Source organism: Lissotriton vulgaris, chromosome 8, assembly GCF_964263255.1.
Source record: "Lissotriton vulgaris chromosome 8, aLisVul1.2, whole genome shotgun sequence".
Lineage (NCBI taxonomy): Eukaryota > Metazoa > Chordata > Amphibia > Caudata > Salamandridae > Lissotriton > Lissotriton vulgaris.
The window spans coordinates 1,364,717,289-1,364,740,969 of record NC_141696.1 but is presented as its reverse complement, the minus strand read 5'-3'; positions in this window follow the sequence as shown (position 1 = coordinate 1,364,740,969).

Sequence of the window (23,681 nt, the reverse complement as noted above, 5' to 3'; positions counted from 1 at the left end):
GGCGCAGGTCGGGAGGGAGGGAGTTCCAGGTCTTGGCGGCCAGGTAGGAGAAGGACCTTCCTCCTGTAGTCGCTCTTCGGATGCGGGGGACGGCGGCGAGGGCGTGGTTGGCTGATCGGAGGTGGCGTTTGGGTGCGTAGAAGTTGATCCGGCTGTTGAGGTAGCTTGGGCCTTGGTCGTGTAGGGCTTTGTGTGCGTGGGTGAGGAGGCGGAAGGTGATTCTTTTGTTGACGGGGAGCCAGTGAAGGTCTCTTAGATGTCCGGTGATGTGGCTGGTTCGTGGGATGTCGAGGATGAGTCTGGCTGAGGCGTTCTGGATCCGCTGGAGTCTCTTCTGGAGCTTGGCGGTGGTACCGGCGTAGAGGGCGTTGCCGTAGTCCAGTCGGCTGGTGACGAGGGCCTGGGTGACAGTCTTCCTGGTCTCGGTGGGGATCCACCGGAAAATCTTCCGTAGCATGCGTAGGATGTTGAAGCACGCCGAGGAGACGTTGTTGACTTGTCTGGTCATGGAGAGGGAGGAGTCCAGGATGAAGCCCAGGTTGCGTGCATGGTCTGTCGGTTTGGGTGCGGTGCCCAGGGCGGGAGGCCACCAGGAGTCGTCCCAGGCGGAGGGGGAAGAGCCCAGGATGAGGACCTCCGTCTTGTCCGAGTTCAGAAATCCACTTGCAAGCAGCATAGACCTTCTGAAAATGATGATTTTTATCTGAATAACTCCTCAGGTTGACATTTGCCTGCCCTTTTTTGGATTTGAGGCCTTTTGACTTTCTTTGGATCCCTTTTGGATTAGAAATCAACTTTCACAAGTAAGTTTGTTTGGGGCATTACTTTTGCTGTTCTGCAGAAAAACGAGTTTTGCTAAACTGAAAGCACTCAGCTGGTGCAAAAGTTCAAATTCATCATTAGTAACCATTCCCTGTAGTGCTTCCTAACTGGGGCCCCTCCAGAGATCAGTTGCTAGTTGCAACAATTGTATGACCCTACTCTGACCCTCACAGCCGGATCACAGAATAGCTACAAATAGGCCACAAAGGTCCTGAAAAAAAATTGCACTGCAACAGAAAGCAAATTACAGATAAGGAAGCAGGTGCCAGACTGGAATTTTAAAACAGTGACACATTAATAAATCAACCCCAAATTAATTCATGTCAGTTGAAGCAGGGCAGGTGTGCTTGATTTTTCTACCCATAATCTACAGTGATGATGATGAACCAGAGGGTGGCATTGATGTACCAGAGGGTGGCATGGGTGAAACAGAGGGTGGCAGTGTTGAAACAGAGGGTGCTGTGGACCTGTGATGATGAACCAGACGTAGAAACAACATAGTCGCGACCGTTGCATGCCGACAAGTAAGTTCGCAATTGCGAACTGGTACAAAATCCTCGCGAACTGGCAGAAACCCTTGCGAACACTATGAAAACAAAAAAATCCGCAAATTCGCGAGAATTCACGGATTTTGCGGATTGCGAGTTCGCAAATACGCAAATTCGCAAACGCCAGATTCGCAAAATTCACCCATGCTTACTACAGATGAACACAACACAGGTTTTATAAAAATACGTATGCTTTATATAGACTTAACACAAGACCACAAACGACAAAAATCCACAATACTACACTTAAGATTGTTTAAGATGATAAAATGTTGCTTAGTTCAAGTTGATGATTAATGCAACAAAGTTCTCACGTACCTGGATGCGTAACGCAAAGTGGACAAAAGGCAAGCAAAAGGGGAGAGGCGTCGGTTCTGTGATCCGAGGGAAAGGATGCGTCGGGCCTCAATGCTTGTGCAGAGATGGGGATGCGTTGTGATCCTTACCGGTGCAGAGGTGATGCATAGATTCTCAGCCTGCGGGCCCGTTACGGTGCGCAAGATTGCGCCTTGATGCGATGATCCGGCTGCGATGCAAGAAGATGGCGCCCTTGACACAGAGATGAGATGACAATGCGTAGACTCCCTGGCAGCCTTGTTACAACTCTGTACTTTGGAGCCGCGACAGGCCCTGCGACACGCTTCTCCGGTGATTGAATGAAAATATTAGGCAATGGGAGAGATGATGATTTTGGGGTCCCCCCTAACCTAGGGGGAGGACCAAGCAGATGCCTTGAACACAAAGAGCATGAACAAAAAGCACATCTTGTTGAACTTCGGTTGTGGTCCCATCCTCTTAGGACCACCCCAAGCACAGTTATTAGCAAAAAAACAATCCCGACCACAGGCCCTGCAAAGCATTATGGGATGAGATTAGCAGTGGGCAGTGAATCTTATAGTATCCAATATCAAAATAATTCTACAAAGAGCACTGCCAAATTAGGATGGCGGTGGGAATCAGATAAGCTCCGTGGCGGACGGGAAGTCGGTCTGCTATGGTCCTGCAAGGCGGTCCTTTTCCGCCCACCTTGTGTAACCCGGAACCAGGGCATCATTGCAGCGGTGCCGCGCAGGCACCGCTGTAGTGATTAGGATTAGCCCTTCCTTCTGTCTTTTTGCGGCATATATCCAGCTGCAAAAAGACAGGCGGAGAATAGCTTTGGGGGACCGTTGCAGGTCCCGTCTGTGGGGGGGTGCACTGGGGGGTTACCCCTGGTACCGCCTGCATCCCCTCCATGTTCTCCATGATCCTCCGCATGTGTCCCAACTCCTGGGTGACATCGCTGGAGCCACTCTGACTAGACAGTTGTTCTTGCCTTAGAGTCAGGACTCCAGCGATGTCAGCCATGGATCGTTAGAGAGCATGGAGCAGACTGTGGGTGTCCGAAGGGGACTTTGAGTGGTCACTGTTGGGACTTAGACACCCACGTATGGCATCTAGTTTGGCTGCTGTGTGGTCTGTACAGGGGGTGTGGTCTCATCGATGTACCTGGGCTGCCCTGCTCCTGGAGGTGGGTTGACATAGCGCTCAATTAACTCTTGGAGGGCGTCGGTGTGGAAGGTGTGGAGGTCCTCTTCGTCATATGAGAAGAGAGGTTTGGTCTGCTCTGCAAGAGGTGTTGGTTTTCCCTCTGCAATGTGAAGGGGAGATGTAGTATAACATTGTGCTCACATGTATGTTGACGCATTGTACATGTTTACATACAGACTGCATGACATGGTACATTGTGACTGTTTGGGAGGAGCTGCCTATTTGATGCGGGACAGTGGACATTTCGACAACATCACGGATGTGTGTTTGTACTTGTACATTATCAACTCACATTTCCCTGATATGCCAAATGTGATTGGCCAGTTTCACAGACAAGCAGCACCAGTTGTGTTCTCTGTTCTGTTGTGGACGTGTTGCGGTTTGTAGCACATTGATGTCAAAGTTGATGTTCTCTGCATGTTATGTGTGTATGCTGAATTTTGGAAGTGTCGCCCCTGCAGCTCTAATTTTGCTGCCCCTTATCTCTTTCATGCGGTGTGCCTTTGACTTCTGTGCTTATACAGTGCTGTGATGTTTCATACTTTGATACAATGGTCTCTTTGTGGGAAATGGGGGTCTGGAGCATGGTTTGTCCGCAGATGTGTTGTTGACGTTAGGGGTTTGTTTGTGCACGTGGATGTGTCAGTGTGTGACCTGCTCCTTTACGGATGTGGTCCACTCTCAGCCACCTCAGTGTCAAGGCGTGCAACATTTCATGATATATTGACTGCAGGAATGCTATCCGTCATGCAGTGTCACTTGCATTGTCAGTGTTACTCACAGACACGCCGCATTGCTGGGTATTCACATGTGCATGGGTTGGTTGTGAGATTGGTGGTGTGTGGGAAGGGCCCCCTCTGGGCACATAGTCGACGGGGGCCAACTTGCTGTTTCTAGGTGTGCTGCAGTGTGCCAAGGGGATCAGAGACATGCTCCAGAGTCATTGTGGGTGTACACTGTACTCTACTTAATTGTGCATGTGTGCCATTGTGCCCATCTCCCCCCGTCCTCCCAGTCCCTGGTCGTTACTCACCCTGTTTCTGTTGTGTCTGGTCATGTTGAGCAGTGTCTGGTCCCCCAACTCCTGCCACCAACTCCACACTGATGACTGCGGACACCATTTTCTCCATCTCATCTGGCTTCTTCTGCTGGGCTGGACACCCACCTCCAGTCTGCATTGCTGTCTCCTGGTTGTTGCCGGGTTTCTACTTGGTTTTGCGCTGTACATCATTCCAGTGCCTCCTGACCTCTTCCATTATCCTCCTTGGCACTCCGACTGCATTCACCTTGTCCAGAATGGACTGCCATATTCTCTTTTTTGTTGCCAATTACACAGAGGGGTTGATGAACAGTAGTTGATGGTGTTCAATCACCTTCGTCATCAGGATCCTGTTTTCCAGCGGACTGAACCGCGTCTTCCTCGTCTTCTTGTCCTTGCCCTTCCCTGACCCGAGGTCCCGGCCTGGGCCTCTGGGCGGCTTGTGGGGTTCTGGTTGTCCTCTGTACTTGCTCTGTCTACCTCCTTTGTGCTTTGCAGCTGTTTTGCTTTTGTTTGTATATTTTTCCGACTTTTATAATGATTTTTCCCGCCTGACGTGTGTGAATTGCAGGCCTGGCGCAGCTTATAGCTGATATTGCGATGGGCCCAACCGCGATAAATTTTTATTGCGGTTGGGCCCATCGCAACTTTTTTCACATTGGGGTTTAGATTTTTATTGCCGTCTCAGTGACTTTATCGTGGACCTTTGACGCGTTATCAGGAGACTATCGCATGTTACCACCGTTTTGTGAATAGGATGTTAAGACAGAGTTATTTTCTGGTGATAGACGGCGATATGCAACATTACATTAAAAGATTTTGGCGATGATTATTGCATGTTCTTGAGAATATCCCCCTTAATGTAATAAGTAATGATAAGAGAAGCTTAATATACTAAAGATATGCAATCATATAACAATTACAAAAAAAATATTAAACAATGTCAATGGTAACATAAAGGAAGTCAGGGAGGCTTAACAACTGCTTGTAGTGAGGGAAGGGGAGCAAAGGATTTTTTGCACTATTATCTAGAATTTGTGTGACAGGAGACCATAGTTGTACATGTTTTTTAGTAAGAGATATAGGCTATACAAAGGTTGTATTTAATCTGTGATTATGACACACAGAGTACCACCTCCAATTCTTTATCTGCTGGAAGGCAACTGCAAGCAACAAGTCTATGATTTGTATTTGCGATTGTCTCATATTCCAATCAAGGGAAAAGCTCCCTGAAAAAATGTTGGCAGGAGAAAAGGGAGGCTGTGGTGTTAAATATGGTATTAATTTGAGACCAGACCTGTTTCCAAAATGTACGTGTGTATGAACATGTAAATAACAAGTGTTTTAACTCAGCGTATTCCTAAGAACATGTACAACAAGTGTTAATTATTTCATTGTGTATTTTGTGCAAGTATGCAGGTGTGACGCGGAGCCTGTTATAAATGAAAAAAAGAGTTTGTGTAGTGTTGGCCACTCTAGATGGTTGCCTGATTTTGGTCCATAATTTGTTGCATAAGGAAATGGGCCAATCTGTGCCAAAATCAGTTTCCCCAAAAAGTTCTGTTTTGGTTTTATCCCTATTAATGGAAGGTTGTGAAAATTATACTATGTAAAGTCAATCAGGGAATATGAAGAAATTATCGGTTCAAAAAGAGTACAAGCATCAGATATTGCAGATTGTAAAAATGAAAATTTATGTTGAAAGGAAAGGGGTAAATGAAAAAGAGAGTGCACCTTTGAAAATGTGAGAAGCAAGCCCTGCTCAAATAGCTGATGTACCAGAGTAAACCTTTATTTCTCCACGTTTTCCAATAGATGGGTTTGTTGTTAACAAGTATACATTTGTTATGCCAGATTGTGGAGGCTAGAAAAGTATCAAGATCACACGGGGCTGAATGGAGGAGAGTGGCTAATACCTTACAGGAGTGTTTAGCCACTGGTGTGGAAATCCTTTCTGGTTTATGAATAGGAAAGGAAAGGCATTCATGAAATGAGAAGGGTGATATGAATGAGGTCTCAAGATCAACCCATAATGGGGAATCTTCTGATGGGTCGGACACCCATTTTGACAATTGCTTCAATTGGACAGCTTTATGATATTTAGAGAAATCGGGAAGTTTACACTGCCTTCAGCTTTTGGGCATGTCAATTTTTGCAACAACATTTTTTGTTATTCCATAAAAACACTAAGAGAATAGAATTGATTTTATGAAAAAAAATGCTAGTATGGAAATTGGTATATTAGAAATATTATGGGGGTAAGCATTATTTTAATGGTGTCAAGGTGTCCCCACCAAGATAGATAAAGGGGGTGCCATTTCGTGGTTAGTGCTTTTAATTTATCTAGGCATTTATCAAAATTTAGGGAAATGGATGCCTTAATAGATGGGGAAAACCAGAAACCAAGGTACTTGATGTATTGAGAATTCCATGTGAAATTAGAGGTCGTAAAATCTTCCTTAAAGGTATATTTGGTTAAGGGCAGAAGTTAAAATTTCTCGTTATTTAATTTGTAACTAGATACCAACTTAAAGGATCCAACCTCTTCTAAAAAAGCTATGAGTGAGGTATGTGGTTGAGAGAGGAACAATAGTCTATCATTTGCATATGCTGCTAGCTTGATCTGTTGACTATTAGAGATGAACCCTGTTATGGAATGATTTTGTCAGATTTTAGATAAAAATGGTTCTAGTGCTAAATTAAACAGAAAAGGAGATAATGGGCACCCTTGACGTACACCTCTAGTTAGAGTAAAATAAGGGGATATAAGATCCTAAGCAAAAATAGCAGCTTTAGGTTCAGAATAGAGTAAAGCAATTAGGGGGACAAATTAAATCCAAATCATTTAAGGGTACAAAGAAGAAAAGGCAAGTAGACTGTATCAAAGGCCTTTTCTGCATCCAAGGCAATCGCTGCTAGGGGGTCTAAATAAAGTGATGTTTTGGGTAAAATATATAAAACAAGTGTGCCTTATCTGTTATACTACATCCCTTAACACAACCTGATTGTTCTTTACCACTCATCAGCGGGAGATGTGATTCCAGTCGAAGGGATAATATTTTATAATCCACATTAACTAGGGATATGGGTCTATAATTTCTACAATAGCATAGATCCGTGCCTTCTTTTGGCATGAGACAGATTAGGGCCTCTAAGAAGGAACCCGAGGATGTATTTGATATTGTGAAGGAGGAAATAAGTGTGTATGTGTGAAAGAAGTATTTGGGCAAAATGTAAATAAAATTCAAATGTGAAGCTATCTGGGCCTGAGGCTTTGTCTTTTCGTAGGGTCTTTAACACATTTAACATCTCCATCTGCGTGATATCAGTTTCTAAAAGGTCTAAATTCTCAGGAGACTTAAAGGGCCCATTAGGGTGGCGGGCGGATTGCCCCGCCAGGCTGGCGGTAGCCACCTCCGGCCTGGCGGGGGCAATTCGCCCGCCATCCTCACCTAAATGACCCCCGCCATATTAGTATGGCGGGGAGACCGCAGTGGACGGAATGACCGTCTGCCGCTTTTCTGCCCAGGTTGCCTTGCGACCAGGGTGGTAAAAGGTCTAGTATGGTGGCGGTATCTAATAGAAACCGCCAGCCATATTAGCATGGCCTTTTTTAGATGCCTTTCCGTGGCGGCAGCATGCGGTCTTCACTTTGGGGGCCCCCTGCAGGCCCCCAGAGTGAAGGAGAGGTGGGGGGTGCACACAATGGGGTACCTGTGGTACCCCCCTGCATTTGCATAAACAAAGCGGCAGGCACCGCGCGGTGCCTGCTGCTTTGTTTATGCAAATGCGTACGTGCATTTTTAGCATTGTGGCAGGCGGTGCTGAGAGCACCGCCCGCCACAATGCTAAAAATGCAGGATGCGCCCGCCACAGTGGCGGGCGCATCCTAATACCCCCCACGGAACACCCGCCTTTATGGCGGGCGGTCCCAATAACCGAAAGGATGGCGGGCCGACTAAGTCCGTCCGCCATCCTAATGACCCCCTTAGCGTGGGTAATAATGGGTAATATCTACATCTGAGGGAATGTTCTCTGGTGTGTTTAAATACTTTTAAAACTGTACAAATTTGTGATGAATTTCAGAATCCTTGAGGTTTTGGTATTTGGTTTTTATCAATAAAGGATTCAATTTGAAACCTGTTTTGTTTAATTTTGAGGTAATTGGCACACAGTTTCCCAGACTTATTTTGACCTCCATAACATTTTTCACTGGTTTTCAGTAAATATAGGGAAGCATTTTCAGTAGAGACCTTATTAAAATAAATGTTAGCATTTATAAGATCAGATAAACAGTCCTTTGATTTAGAGGTGGAAAGGGAGGGTTCCAATCTTTTAATTTTAGTGAGAAGTTCAATATTCAAAGATTGGGAAATCTTACATTTGTTGAACACAAATCTGATAATAAAATCATGTGCAGTGGCTTTAAAAGTATCCCTAACTGTGTGGAAAGGAATGTTATCTGTTTGGTTAAATTGAAAATATTCATGAAAAAAGGAAACAAAAGAAGTGTTGAAGTTGGGATATAAAAGTAAGAAATTATTAAAACGCCATCTCTCAGGCAATGCAGGCTGATGTTAGATATCCAATTGAACCAAAACCGGAGCATGGTTGGAGATAAGTATGGGACCTATGTCAACTTAACGTAAAGATTGGGAGACATTGTGTGAAATGAAGAAATTATCAATTCTGTATTGGGTTTGGTGAGGTGGGGAGAAAAAGGTATGTTGCCGCGATGAGGGGTTGCAGATTCTTCAGGCGTCCATTAGGTTCCTCTGTTTGATAGTTAGTAGAAAATTTGTATGTGTTTTATTTTGAGCAAAAAAAAGTCTTAGAATTCCAGTTCATAAAAGGATCCACCACTTGATTATAGTCTCGAAGGATACTTTGCAAGCAGTTGAGAAACTTGATACCAAAAAGGAGCATCACCATTAGTAGGGGCATAGATATTGAACAAAGAAACTGAAGTTTTTCCTATCAATCAATTAGTGCATAGCCATCTACCTTCCTTGTCTAATTCTTGAGAGATAAGCTTAACATTCAACGCCTTGTGGCATAGTGTTATGACGCCATTCCTTTTACCATCGCCAGGTGAGAAAAAGACTTCACCCGCGCAATTCTTTTTAAGTTTTAATGATTCAATTTCCGTAAGGTGTGCCTCCAGTAGTAAGGCGAAGTTAACATCTAATTTAGATCAATATGACAGGACTTGCCGACTCTAAATGGGGGAATTTAAGCCTCTGACAATCAATGTGACAATTTTTAAAAACATATACTAATCATACAAAGTGAATAGTTAACTAAACCAACAATAACATGCATAATGTCAAATATAAACCTTGCGATAAGTATGAAAGTGATATCAAAGAAAACCAATAGACACAAAGAGGAAGAGAAAAAAGAGCAAGAAGTTGAAAATTGATATAAAGAACTATTATAGGTAATTAGTTTAAGGACAAAAAACAAGATAGGTGCAGAAAAGAGAAGGCTTGTTATTAGAGATACTAGAAGAAAAGAGACTCTACCTAATGCCCAAAACATATAAGGGGTGGGAGGGGATGAAGCCACATAGAACGATGACAAGTCCAGACTCCATGAGGTGAGGCAGGGAAGACTTTAGGACAGACAAAAATATAGGACAATAGAGAGAAGGAACCTGTAACAAGAAAAATTAGTTAGAGCTATCTAAGCGTTTTTGCTAAGTTAGAACACATTTTATTGTTTCAACTAAAAGTCGTCATAGACAGTGGAGAAATTGAAGATTCAAAAATGACAATACATATTATTTAGAACGTGAACTTGAAGTGTCCATTTTTTCTGGACCGCACGGAATAAGGAAACTTTTAAGTCTGGCTGGATCCTGATATGTAGTAGTATTGTTATTAAATGTTACTTTGAATAAGCAACCGTGAAATAGACCAAAACGTGTGCCATAGCGAGAAACTCTCTGCGTCTGTCCGCTTTGGATTTTGCCATAGTCTTGTGAAAAGAGGAGATGGTTTCCGGATGATGACATTTGTTTTGCGGATTTAACTGCTGTCAATACCTTAAGTAGACCAGTATATTCAAGAAAATGAAGTATAACTCTTGGTTTTCTCGTGTTCAGAAATACTGCATGTGGAGGGCCCATTCTATGAATGCGCTGAATGTTTAGGATAGTGCGCTCAGGTAGATTCAAAACTGTCGGCAGAAATAATTTGAAGAAATTTGATCGGATCAAAATCTTCAGATCCTTCAGGTAAACCATAAATTCGAAGGTTATTTCACCTGCTCCTGTTTTCAAGATTTACAATCTTCTTCTGTAAAGACGTAACCTGGGTTTGAAGAGCTTCCACTTTAAAGCAGGACAAATTTAGAGATTCTACGATGTGTTCAACCTTGGTGAGCCTCGTGTGGCATCTGAGACATATCTTGTTTCAGATGTCAAGGTACCATAGCAAGATATTACATCACACATATGGTTCTGCTGTACCTCTGTTGCCTAGGTTTTGGAATGTGTTTATTCAGATTATGGTGAGCAGTTGCCTGTGCTGGATGTGGTTTGGATGGGTTCCTTCTTCCTTTGGAAATAAACCTGAAACTACTTTACAACTCAAGCCTGCGTCTTTCGTAATCCTTTCAGCTGCATGTAGGATTCTTCATTGGCGTAGTCGACAGGATGGAAGAGAAAGGGACCCAACGGCCTCAACTCTCTGAACTCTTTGAAGACTTTCGGTAAGTAATGTTTGTCTAGTTTCATAATGCAGACTTCATTTTTTTTTTTTGTTAAATATATTTTTATTGCAGGAATTAGTCAAAATTACATATTGGACCAGCATTATAGGCTCAATCAGAAAGAGTAGAACACAACCCATCTCCCTTTGGCAAGTTATATGTGTACACAGCCATTCAGCCCACAACCCGAGGGTCGGGCGGCGAACACCAGTGGGGATCCGATAGGAGGTCGGAGCTGGTCCGGATGATCCATAAATCTTCATCTGCTTTTCTAAAACATCCTACAACAAAAAAGGCAAAAGAAACCTCCCAACAACCCAGTGAATTAGGTAGAACCCCCCCAACCCCGCCATCAGTGTGTGGAAATGCGTGTAGGAAGACCCATGGGAGATTTCCCCGAGAATGTTACAGATGTTTAAAGTACAGTTGGCTATCGAGACTCGGGTTGTGCTGCATCTTCACTTTCGGAATCGCTGGAAGCGCAATAATCCCTGAGGGCCTGGACTAACGTCTCCCATTCTAAAGCCGCCTCCTGCGCTTTCTCGTTGTGCTGCCTCCTAGCTAATTGGTATCGCAGCGTGCTCTCCCCCGCCGCCCATTTCAAAAGTTCGCCGTGCCACTTAACCACTGTTGGACCAACCCTTGCCTTCCAATTCCTGGTCATCTCCCGTTTAGCAAGGAGAAGCCCCAGATCGATAAATTTACTAGAGATCTTATTTTTGGGGGTGTGCGGGAACCAGTGTAGGAGCCCTACCGCTGCGTCAACTGATAAGGACCTCCCCGTTACCCTATTCAGGGTGTCTCCCACTCCAAGCCAATAGGAGGACAACGCCGGGCAAGACCACAGCATATGGAGGAGGTCCGCCTCAGGCGCCCGGCACCTGGGGCATTCCGCCGAATCCGTGGCAAAGTACTGTTGGATCTTCGCCGGGGTCAAATAGGCCCTGTGGAGTACGTAGAAGTGGACTAATTGGAAGCGGGCGTGGCGTGCGCCCTTCCAGGCCCGCCTCATGAGTTGTGACCAGGTCGTCTCCGGAATCTCCTTCCCTATGTCTGCCTCCCAGCGGGTTCTTAAGGTGGTGAGGGGGGTCAACCCCTCATTAATCAGTCTGCTATACAGGCATGTGACCGTCTTGACCGTTCCCGCGGACATCATAACATACTGGCACACCGGGGACATAGGCGGTTCCTCCAGGCCGTTTTTCCAGTGCGCCTGAATCGCTCGGATCAGAGCCGTGTGCAAGAGGAAGTCGCCACGAGGAATGTCAAAGCGGCCTATGAGCTCTTGAAAGGGCAATAGCGCCTCGTCCTCGTACAGGTCTCCCACCAGCTGCAGACCCGCGTCCTCCCAGTTCCCAAGGCGCGACCAATCACCTCCGTGAGGCAGGGCCGTCAACATACCCAGTGGTATTTCAGGTGCATATGGCAACCGCAACTGTCCCCGGGCGTGGGCACGGTTCCAACATAAGCGAATGGTCTTTTCCTCGAGCGTCAGGTCCTGCAAGGCCAGTCGTTGTCGCAACGCGATGAAGGAGATAACATGCCTAGCCATCCCGGTGCCCCTCCCGGTCTCCGGGCCTCGGAACTCCCTGGCTACCTCCTGGGTGAAGGTCTGTAGTTGCGCTGCCAAGTAATACTTCTCGAAATCTGGCACCGCAAGACCACCCTCAGCTTTCGGCCTCATCAGGGTCCTGAGGGCCACTCTCCGGCGACCCGAACCCCAGAGGAATCCCACCACCATAGATCGCAATAGACGGAAGGTGGCCGGCGGGATCCAAATCGGCAGCGCACGGAAGTAGTATAGCAGCCGGGGGAGTGCCACCATTTTCAGCAGAGCGATCCGCCCTGCCACCGAGAGCGGCAGGGTAGCCCAGAAGTCCATGCTGCCACGCAACGCGCGAGTGCAGCGAGCTATGTTCCCATCCAGGAGGTCAGTCGGGTCGTGGTATATGTACACCCCCAGGTACTTAAAGCAGTCAGGTTCCCACCTAATCTCCCTACTGATGTCGGGGCTGGGCGTTCCCCTGCGAACCGGGAACAGGCAGATCTTTGCCCAATTCACCCGAAGGCCCGAGACTTCCCCAAAAGCCGTGAGCGCCAACGCAGCCCCATTCAAGGCAGCCACCGGGTCCTCAAGGAAGAGCAACAGATCATCAGCGTATAGCGAGATATAATGTGGGCCCGATGACGTCCGCAAACCGCTAAAGTGGACCCCCGACCGGAGCAGTAGCGCCAGTGGTTCCACCGCTAGCGCGAAAAGCAGCGGGGATAATGAGCAACCCTGCCTCGTGCCTCTCTCCACCGGGTATTGCGAGGAGATCAGCGGGCCTGCCCTCACCCTGGCCGACGCCGAGGCGTACAGTACCGTAGTCCACCTGACAAAGCCCTCTCCCAGACCGAACCGCAGTAGTACACTGCGCAGGTAGTCCCATTCCAGGCTATCAAAGGCCTTTTCCAAATCCACTGAGAGGACTACCGGACATGGGGCTTCCGTGTGCGGTTCCCCCAGCAAACGAAACAGCCTGCGAATATTCATGGTTGTGTTTCGCTTGGGAATGAATCCAGCCTGGTCCTCATGTACCAGAGAGCGCATGTGCCCAAGCAGCCTCGATGCCAATATGCTGCTCAGTATCTTATAATCAACCGTCAGCATCGATAAAGGACGGTAGGACGCCGGGTCAGTCGATTCTCTTCCGGGAACCACTAAGGCCTCACACATCGAGCCGGGGAGGCGTCCCAACCGCTTCGCCTCTCTGTAAACTATCAGCAGCCTCGGCGCTAGGGTCAACGTAGGCGGAGTAAAATTCGACCGGGAGGCCATCTAGGCCCGGGGTCTTATTCCTCGCCATCCCTTTAATGGCGCTGCGGATTTCCCCCAGTTCAATGTCGGAGCCCAGAGCCTTTGCCACGTCCGGCTCCAGCTGTGGAAAATCGTTACGGTTTGGTGAACATCGTCTGCGCCATCTTGCCTTTTTTCCCGATGCCACACTTTTTGTCATACGTTCCCACCATTTTAGCTGTTTTTGATCAGAACCGCTCTCTGCACGTCCCTGACCCCCAACCCGGTTCTTCAGCCTCGCCAGCGCCCCCATGTACTAGTCACCCCCGCCCTCACATACCTTGCGCGTAAGCGGCAGCCATTTTAAGCACCATGGCCTCCCTGTCCCTCGCTGATAGCCAGCGCGTCTCACTCTCTCTTAACCTCACAGGCATCCCCCGCACGCTGACAAACCCCCTCGCTCTCACATGCCTTGGGTCATAAACCCCTCTTCAGCGCAGATCTGCCTCAGAATCCCATCCTGTTCCCAGCGCGACACCTCCCTTCATTCCTTTCATAGTCTCAGGCCCTTTGATGCAAACCCCCCTTTTCCTGTGTGCCCGTATGTCTTCCTTGTTCCCAAGCCACCACCTGGCCCTGCGGATACTGTTTATTACCCCGTACAGTAGGAAACCTCCCCTCCCCATCAAAAGACCCTCGAGCCGATCAAAAGCCCCCCACTCTATGAGATCCGATCAAACTCCACACATTCTGTGAATCGGCGGAATGTCCAGCTGCGCGATAATCATCACCTGTTGTGACCGGGGTGGGGAATTCAACTGTAAATGTATGTGGGAACGGGCCTGAAGGGGAGATTCCGAGGATGTTCTTTCACATATCAAAGTGTTGCAAGAATGTGTTACGTGCAATAAAGATCATAAACCTGTGTATAAGAGGCCAGGCCTCAGAGATGCGGTTAGAGCACCTCGTGACAATACTTGCTGTCCGAATTGATGTGTTCTCCTACGGAGAGAATAAACCCTCGTTTCCTGCCTTTCAGTCTCCAGCGCCTGCTTCTTCATTGATTAATATTGGTGGGTCATTGAGGCGACACCGCCGGGCAACACAAAAGGGTCTTTGGTCACTGGTTGTCTTTGCACCCTTTTACAATTGGCGTCCCAAGCGTGGGGCCCATCAGCGACTCGTGGATCCAGTGGGAGAGGTCCTGACGACAGAGTGAACGACTGCAACGATCGGAAGGTACCCTGTCCGATAGACCCTCGTCTGACAGCCGATCATCCGAACTTCACTGGTTCCGAACGGACCTCTCTCGAGTGATCTACGGTCCTGACTGGGAACCATCAGGAGAGCCACGAGGAGTACGAAGAGAAGAGGACGATCGGGCGCTGGATTCGGAAGACAAGAAACTGTCCATGCGGTCCGGGTAAGGTCGTGTAAACACGACAAATTGCGAAATGATTGATAATTGATGAAAAATACTAGTATTATTCTTTGTTAATTTATTTGGAGTTTCGCTGTCGGCAAACGGAGAAACAACCGGCTCTCTCTTTGCAAGCAGTGAAGGATAGGTAGCGCACCCGTCGTGCCTATCTTTCTCCCCCACTGATCAATTTGCCCCTCCCCATTGATTAACTGTTACGGATCATTTTTCTGGAGATTCTCTGTCTGCAAAAAGGAAAGAATAGGTCCCCCTCTTTGCAGATAGTGAAAGGGTAGGTGACGCAGACCTTTGCGGGCCTACTTATTCTCCCCATTGACCATTTTTTATTTTTTATTTATTGACCAAACACTGATTGCCCGATATTGGTTCTTGAGGTATTCACTGCCTGCAAACAACGTAGAATAGAAATATTCTGTCTAGTCTTTGCACGCAGTGATAAGATAGGTAGTGCTGACTATTATCCCCATTGTGATCCGTCATGCCTGTCTTCTCCCCACTGATGGATAGCTGGTTCAGCCCGGACCGTTTATTAGAGGTGGACCATCTAGCCCCGCTGGAAGGCACCCCTAATAAAGACATGTTCACAAAGTATGGATTAATTACCATAGCCTATAGTAAGCTATGGCACAAGTATACCAAAGCAAACCAAGAGAAACAGTGGCCACTGATAGGATCCTTCGATTTAGACAAAATAGAAACTGTAGAAATAGCCCTTCGTAATAAAAAGACAACGCCTATTATGCTCGATAGTCTCGGTATGTGGCGCAAAGAAGCTACGCAACGAAAGGAAAGAGACGAAGTCAGAGTAGGTAAAGAAACGCGGCAGACAACCCTCCAAACGTCTGGTAGGCAAAAGGAAGGGCCAGCGACGACACAGTTCCGAGGATTAGACACAAAAAGAGAACGGTGTAAAGGGATGTGCCGACAGGACAACCCCGAGACACAACGACCCAAAAGTAATCCCCCGACACTATGCACAGGACGAACAGATTTAAGGCAAAACCAATGTGCTTTTTGTAAATGTCTCGGGCACTGGAAAGCCCAATGCCCGACTCTACAGAACATAGGTAAGAGCGGAGGGTCGACAGAAATAACAGGCCGGCAGAAAGGGAAAAGGCGCGAGATAAAAACAAATCACACTAACACGGACAGGACGGATAGAACCACCACGTTTGATTATGCTCGATGGCACAGATTTCGTCAGACTAATTTCAACGACATGTTTGAGTTCTGGGACTGATTGCTCCCTGTTGCCCCCCCCCCACTCTGAAAAACAAAAGCAATTACAGGCCTGCATAGACAACCCCCCGTTAGAAAAAGGACTCAAGGAAGCCAAGCATCTGTTATATAATTTAGGATTTAATTACGATAAAGATAACACACAACCAACGATAAATAGAAAAACTAGTAAAACATTCTTTAAAGTAAACTGTACTAATAGGAACAATACAAAACATATTACGCTCACTCCGGAAGTTCTCAAAATGTAACAAGTCAACGGTCCCGCCCATCCGGAAGGTGAAACACACAGCACGTGTGGGGCGGGGCCAGCCATCAGCCATAGACCAAAAGAAATCGCCGACGAGAAGGTACAGGAGGCTCCATGGACCGACATGAAATGGTCTTCCCATACTCTCCTTCCTGGGGTGACGTCCCCCGGGCCACGAGTAGGGAGGGGGCGGATGCAGGTGACCCCCTCCCTCGTATCTCCTGGTCCGGCCATCACGAATTCCTCCATCGAACTGATGCAGGGTGGGCTGGGAGGGAGAGGCGACGCGGACGAGCCTCTCCCACCTCCACAGGTAGGAGGTCTCCCAGCCCTGGCCCGGCGCCGAAGTCCTCCAGCCGGGCGATGGACCCATATTTACGCAGCACAGAACATGCAATGTCCGGCGGGCATAGTTCCACAGCACAGAACGTGCAGTGTCCAACGGGCATATACTTGCACAGCACCGAACATACAATGGTCCCCCAAGAGTCGGAGTCAGGGGTGTAGGGTGGTCATCATGTGCACCCCTGATTCGAAGGGACGGCGTGGGATGCGCTGGGAGAGGGAGGCGGCGCGAACGAGCCTCCCTCACCCCCCCAGGTGGAGGCTCCACAGCTGCACCCTGGCGCCCCGAACCAAATGTCCTGCTCCAACAGCATGGTGTTCTGTCTTTGTCACCACAAGAAGTTTCTTCCACTCCTGAAAGACACGACGAAGGGCGGCGGCTGCAGGGTCTCAAAATGGCGTCTGGGCCCTCTGGAAGGTGGGTCTAGGCCGCTGGAGTAACTTTGTCTGGAATTGCAACTCGGGCACTTGCCCACCTGGGCACAAGCCCCCACCTTCGACAACATCCCCACAGCTTTGAAGATTCTACCAAAGTCCCGGGAGCCCTCGGCCCCTACAGGTTTCCGGAGGGGAACCGCTGCATTAATCACTAATGAAATAACCACTACACAGCCACAAGATGGTGGTGCTCTCGTGACAGCGCCAGCTTCAGTCTGAACCACCCAGGAACATTATGGGCTAACGAACTCGAGTAAGTTCCGGCTGAACATCAACGTGACCCGGTAAGAAAGATTCTACCTCCCTCCCCCTTTTTGATTGACGGTCCACACCACCAGCCCCTCTGTTAGCACAGGTTTTTGGACTGCCGAAAGGGACTCTGGTCCAACCGCCTATCGTCGGAGACATTTTGCCCCTGATTCTACTTCCGGACTAAACCGGCCTCGCCCAAAATGGCGCCGGTATCAATAGGAACTAACGGACACCTCGTGGTGTTCTTTAGCTAATGAGACTTGATGTACTAAGATATATATGTGAACCTTTGCACACTTGACGAAAAAGGGAGGAGGGTTTACTTGGCGAACATTTGAAAGGGGTCCCGTCAAAATGTTGATTTCAATGAACGATTTATTTTGATATTTATTGTAACTGGTACATAACGTCGCTTATGATGCACACCCACGGTATACATCTAGGAAATGTGATTACAATGAGCTTGACTGTGTTTCCATTTATGAACTAAAATGCCCCTGATCCCTCATCACTTAATGAGACGTTTTTAGTTACTTGCAAATAATTAATTAGGCCTTTTCAACATGTTCTTATGCTGCAAAATAACCCCCCCTACTGTATGTGCTTCCACCGTCGCCATGTCCGGCCAAAATATGATTGCACTCTCACATTTTACGTACTGAACGATTATGCAAATAAAGGTTTTCCAAACTATGAATGGGTATCACATACTTTTGTAAATGTGGGAATTGGTGGGAGGTCTTTTCTGTGCACAACCGTTTTGCTCTCTATTTAAGGTTATTGGAAAATGGTTGGTCGGCCCGGATGGATGATTGAATCTAAGGTATGATACGCTGCCTCCAAATGTGCGACTAGGCTCAGGAACTAACACAGGAAGAGGGACCACGACTTCTGAGAACGGGTAATGTGAAGCGGTACGAATGACAGAATGTTATAAAGGTATGATACTCGAAGGTGCTAAGGAACAGGGTCGGCCGAAGAACTGATATGCCTTAAAACATCACAGCATTGAGGATGATTTAAGGGTCCCGATAGCTAGATACACCTCCAAAAACCAAATACCTTGCGCCAGGCGCCCCTGGTTTCTTCTTAGCGTTTCCCTACACACGATCTAAAATACCACGCTCGGACCGTCTCCCCCATGAACAACCTATCGCTCGCCACCCTTACCACACTGCCCACCCCTTTGACTTCGGAAACCGAGACCCCAGGGATTATATCCTGAGGGGATAAGACGAGTATGTGGTAAGTAAAGGACTTTCGTGCCCGTACATTTGATATGCTCGAATGTTGTACCCCCTCCCTTTCCCTCTTTTTCTCCCTCTACAGGTTACAATGGAATCACGATTAGGGTATCGTAACAGATCTGGAGCCACGTCAGGACCGATACATGTAACGGACTAACGCTGCAAGATGACACCAAAAGGCGCCCAACTCAATGCACGTCCTTCTTGTACCTGACCTAATGCTCTTCCGTCCCAAAACTGCATGCTTCCTACATCCTAACACAGACCCGAAACGTCTCATATTGGGGTACCACTGTCGGAGGAGAAAGAGACCGGATGTGGGAGCACGCGGCCTGACTGCAGATCGTGGAACCTCAGCGACGGAGGCCAAGGCGAGACCACAACAGTAAGGAGTCGCAGGACGAGGCACTGTTTCCGACAAAACTAAAGGAAAGGGCTGACCTGAGGCCCCTGCTCTATGATCGACGTGTGCCGAAAAGTCCCCGTTCTCTGAACCTGGTTATGGACCCGCCTGTCAAAATTTTCCGTCCCCCTGATCTGTTCCCGACTTGGCCCTGCTCCATCCCCGCCTCCTCCGACCTACCATAAGGACTACTCACACACACCCCCCTTCCACCTGAACTTTCAAAATCCTCTAAATCCTACTGAACCATCCAGAGAAGGGTATTTCCTGCGACTAAAGGGAGGGAGCTCCGACTAAGTAGACCACGAACTATGTTAATCTCAGAACGGTGACCTAAACTCCACCAAGGGTCGCTCCAAAGAGAAGATGAACGAAGTATGTGGTTCTACCCGCTGCTGAGCGCCTCGACGATGATGGAAGCAACAGGAAATACCCACCACAGAGACCCAAGAAACAAACAGACTCCACAACTCAAAGACAATTGCACTTTCCATCGCAATCCTTTTCTGCCTCCTAATAACTATGCTCTGAGTTATGGAAGAAAATGTACGTGCTCCGAAACCATAACGCATTTCTCCCATGAGGTCTGGCGAAACAAAAATGTACTCCCGCCCGCAGACCTCCAACGACTCAATTCTCATGAACATTCCTGTCGACAGAACGAATTGTAATACAGGTGATTAACAGTGCCAACAGAAGACGACAAAGAATGCTGAGAACTCACTAATGCGGGTCCATGACCATAAGACACTGAGAACTCTGATTATTATTTTTATTATATCTCATTTCCCTCCCAACCACCATTGGATTTGACTATGCTCCCACCGAGTACAAAAAGGGCTTACTTATATGATATCTTACCAGTTCCTATTCCGAATGACTATAAGCATCTATGATCTGTACCCAACGCCCTCGCTACATAATTCTAGTCTGATATTGCATTACTATAACTTTTTCTGCAACAAGCTTAACGATGAACCCGCCTACTAGATGACAAGATTTTCAAATGTGATGTTTATAATGTGATATTTATGTACAGTTCCTTTGCCTAGGTCTCCATCCCCTTACTTATGACCACCGCAGTAGAGATAGATAGGAAATAGGCCAGCAAGATGTCTTGGAAATGTTAAAGGGAGGACTGTGGAAAATCGTTACGGTTTGGTGAACATCGTCTGCGCCATCTTGCCTTTTTTCCCGATGCCACACTTTTTGTCATACGTTCCCACCATTTTAGCTGTTTTTGATCAGAACCGCTCTCTGCACGTCCCTGACCCCCAACCCGGTTCTTCACCCTCGCCAGCGCCCCCATGTACTAGTCACCCCCGCCCTCACATACCTTGCGCATAAGTGGCAGCCATTTTAAGCACCATGGCCTCCCTGTCCCTCGCTGATAGCCAGCGCGTCTCACTCTCTCTTAACCTCACAGGCATCCCCCGCACGCTGACAAACCCCCTCGCTCTCACATGCCTTGGGTCATAAACCCCTCTTCAGCGCAGATCTGCCTCAGAATCCCATCCTGTTCCCAGCGCGACACCTCCCTTCATTCCTTTCATAGTCTCAGGCCCTTTGATGCAAACCCCCCTTTTCCTGTGTGCCCGTCTGTCTTCCTTGTTCCCAAGCCACCACCTGGCCCTGCAGATACTGTTTATTACCCCGTACAGTAGGAAACCTCCCCTCCCCATCAAAAGACCCTCGAGCCGATCAAAAGCCCCCCACTCTATGAGATCCGATCAAACTCCACACATTCCGTGAATCGGCGGAATGTCCAGCTGCGCGATAATCATCACCTGTTGTGACCGGGGTGGGGAATTCAACTGTAAATGTATGTGGGAACGGGCCTGAAGGGGAGATTCCGAGGATGTTCTTTCACATATCAAAGTGTTGCAAGAATGTGTTACGTGCAATAAAGATCATAAACCTGTGTATAAGAGGCCAGGCCTCAGAGATGCGGTTAGAGCACCTCGTGACGATACTTGCTGTCCGAATTGATGTGTTCTCCTCCAGAGAGAATAAACCCTTGTTTCCTGCCTTTCAGTCTCCAGCGCCTGCTTCTTCATTGATTAATATTGGTGGGTCATTGAGGCGACACCGCCGGGCAACACAAAAGGGTCTTTGGTCACTGGTTGTCTTTGCACCCTTTTACACAGCGTAGGTAGCTCCAGGGGTTGCAGGTAGTCCTCAATTAGGTCGGGGTCCCTGGCAGAGCTACTGCGGTACAATTGTTCATAGTAGCGCAGGTAATAGCCCAGAATCTCAGGTTGAGTGTGCACTTCGGCCCCCTCCGCCGTGCGCATGGACGTCGGCAGAGAGGTCTGGCGTGTAGGATTAGCTAACCACGCCAGCAATGCGCCCGACCTATCCCCCTCCGCGAGCGACCTAGTAGTATAGGCCTTGTAGTCGAAGCAGCGCAACCGCTCAACCTCCGCCGCCACCGCCTCCCTCGCCGCCGCCGTGCGCTCCTGGAGTTCAGGACGCCCTGGGCGGCGAAGTTCCAACTCGCGGAGCTTCCGATCAGCCGCAGCCAAGTCATCAAGGATGACTCGCCGCATGCCCACTTTTTTAGAGATACAGTAGCCCCTGACCACCACCTTAAAGGCGTCCCATTCCAACGCCCTCGATCCCGCAGTACCCCCATTGGACGCGAAATACTCTGAGATTTTATCCTCCAGGTCCGACTTAAAGACTATGTCCTCCAAGATCTCCGGGCGCATTTTCCAGGTGGGCACAGCAGGAACCCCGGGAAACCAGCGAAGGTCCAGCAGGAGAGGTTTGTGGTCCGAAACAGTCCTGGTCAAATATTCAGACCGGATCGCCGCGGAAACTAACTCCGCCGATCCCAGAAACCCGTCCAGTCGGACGTGCAGCTCATGCAGGCCCGAGAAATAGGAGTAGTCCCTAGTGTCAGGGTGCTGTGCCCTCCAGATATCCGTGAGCCCCCAGTGCGTCTGCCAGTCCCTCCTCCCTTTTGCCACCCGGCGAACTGGGGAGTCAGGGAGGGGGGGTGCGAGCGGTCGGCCTCCACGTCCACTACTGAATTAAAATCCCCCCCGAGTAGGAGGGGTCCAGAGAAGAAGTGGGCCAACGAACCCGATAACCCGGAGAGGAAGGCAAGCTGGTCCACATTAGGCGCATAAATACAGCAAACGTTCAAGTCCCTCCCCCCCAGTGTGCCTGAGAGAGCCACGTAGCGACCCTCGGGATCCACCACTGATTTCGTAACCTGAAAGAGGACCCCAGCTCTGATCCAAATTAGCGCCCCCCTGGCATACGCTGAGTACGAAGTATAGAAGACCTGCCCTCTCCATCTACGCTGTAGCGCCGCCCCTTCCGCCTTGTTGAGATGAGTCTCCTGCAGCAGCGCTATTTGCACCCCTCTACGCACTAAATAAGCGTGAACTTTGTGGCGTCTAGACATAGTGTGAAGCCCCCGTACATTCCAAGTGATGCATTTCACATTAGCAATACCAGCCATTGTCCCATATCGTTCGTTCCGGATCTCTCCACCACGGTTCCAACAAAGAAAGAGCAACAGTCAATTCAACACTGATGGCGGCCATTTTCCCCAACAAAAAAACAACAACCTTCGTTCGAAACAACCCCCTGCCCACCCTCCCCAGAACAGGACCCAAATAGTGCCATCTAGCTCCCATCCAAACCATACCCCCAACAATCCCACAATCCCCGACTAATCCTGCGGTCGCCACCGCAGGAAGGCCTTAAGGGCTAGGTGCGGGCTGGGCGCCGGTAATGGGCCCTCGATTCCCGGTCTGCCGAGACTGGATTGAGCCCAAAACAAAAGGCTATGTCACGATCAGGGCCCCCCTCCCCCCTTCACCGGAGTTCATAATCAATCGTCTGCCCCTACCACCCCCGCTGCAGGCCCCCACCCAAATGGAAGTAGCTCACCCCGTCATCCCTGTCCATCCAATATGTCCTCAGCCGAGTTTGGAGTAATCACCGGCATGTGGACACTGTCGGTCTCCGACTCCTCCGTGTCCGTTGGTGCCCCTTCGCCTCCAGGGTCCGTTTCCTCGATAATGGGGCCACCTCGTGCACCAGACAGCGTAGACAACATCTCCAGCACTCCCTTCCGCTCCGCCGATGTCTCCACAGTCGAAGGCCTGCCTGTCTTGCCGCGGCGACTCTGAAGTCTTTTGGACCGCCGTCGTTTCCCAGGTTCTATGGCCAGCTGAGATGACGAGCTGAAACCATCTTTACCAGCTCTATAGAGCTCGAGCCAGTTGCAGACATCCTCCGGGGAATCAAAGAACTGGGTCTTGTCATCGATGATTATGCGGAGCCTAGCGGGAAAAAGGAGCGAATACTGGATGCCCTCGCTCCGGAGTTCACGCTTGATCGCCAGGAAAGAGGCCCGTCTGCGCTGGGTCTCATATGTGTAATCCGGAAAAATGTTCACCTGGCTGTTCTCCACCTTATAAGGACCATTGTGTCTGGCGGCATTAAGGATGAGGTCTCTGTCCCGAAAATGCAGCAAACGCGCCACCACCGGTCGCGGGGCCTCGCCGGCACTCTGTGCGCCCGCTCCAGGGTGTAGAAGGAGGACAGGCCTTCTGGGGTCACTGTGTCCCGGAGCCAAGTTTCCAAGTAGGCCACCATGTCGCCATCTTCGATCT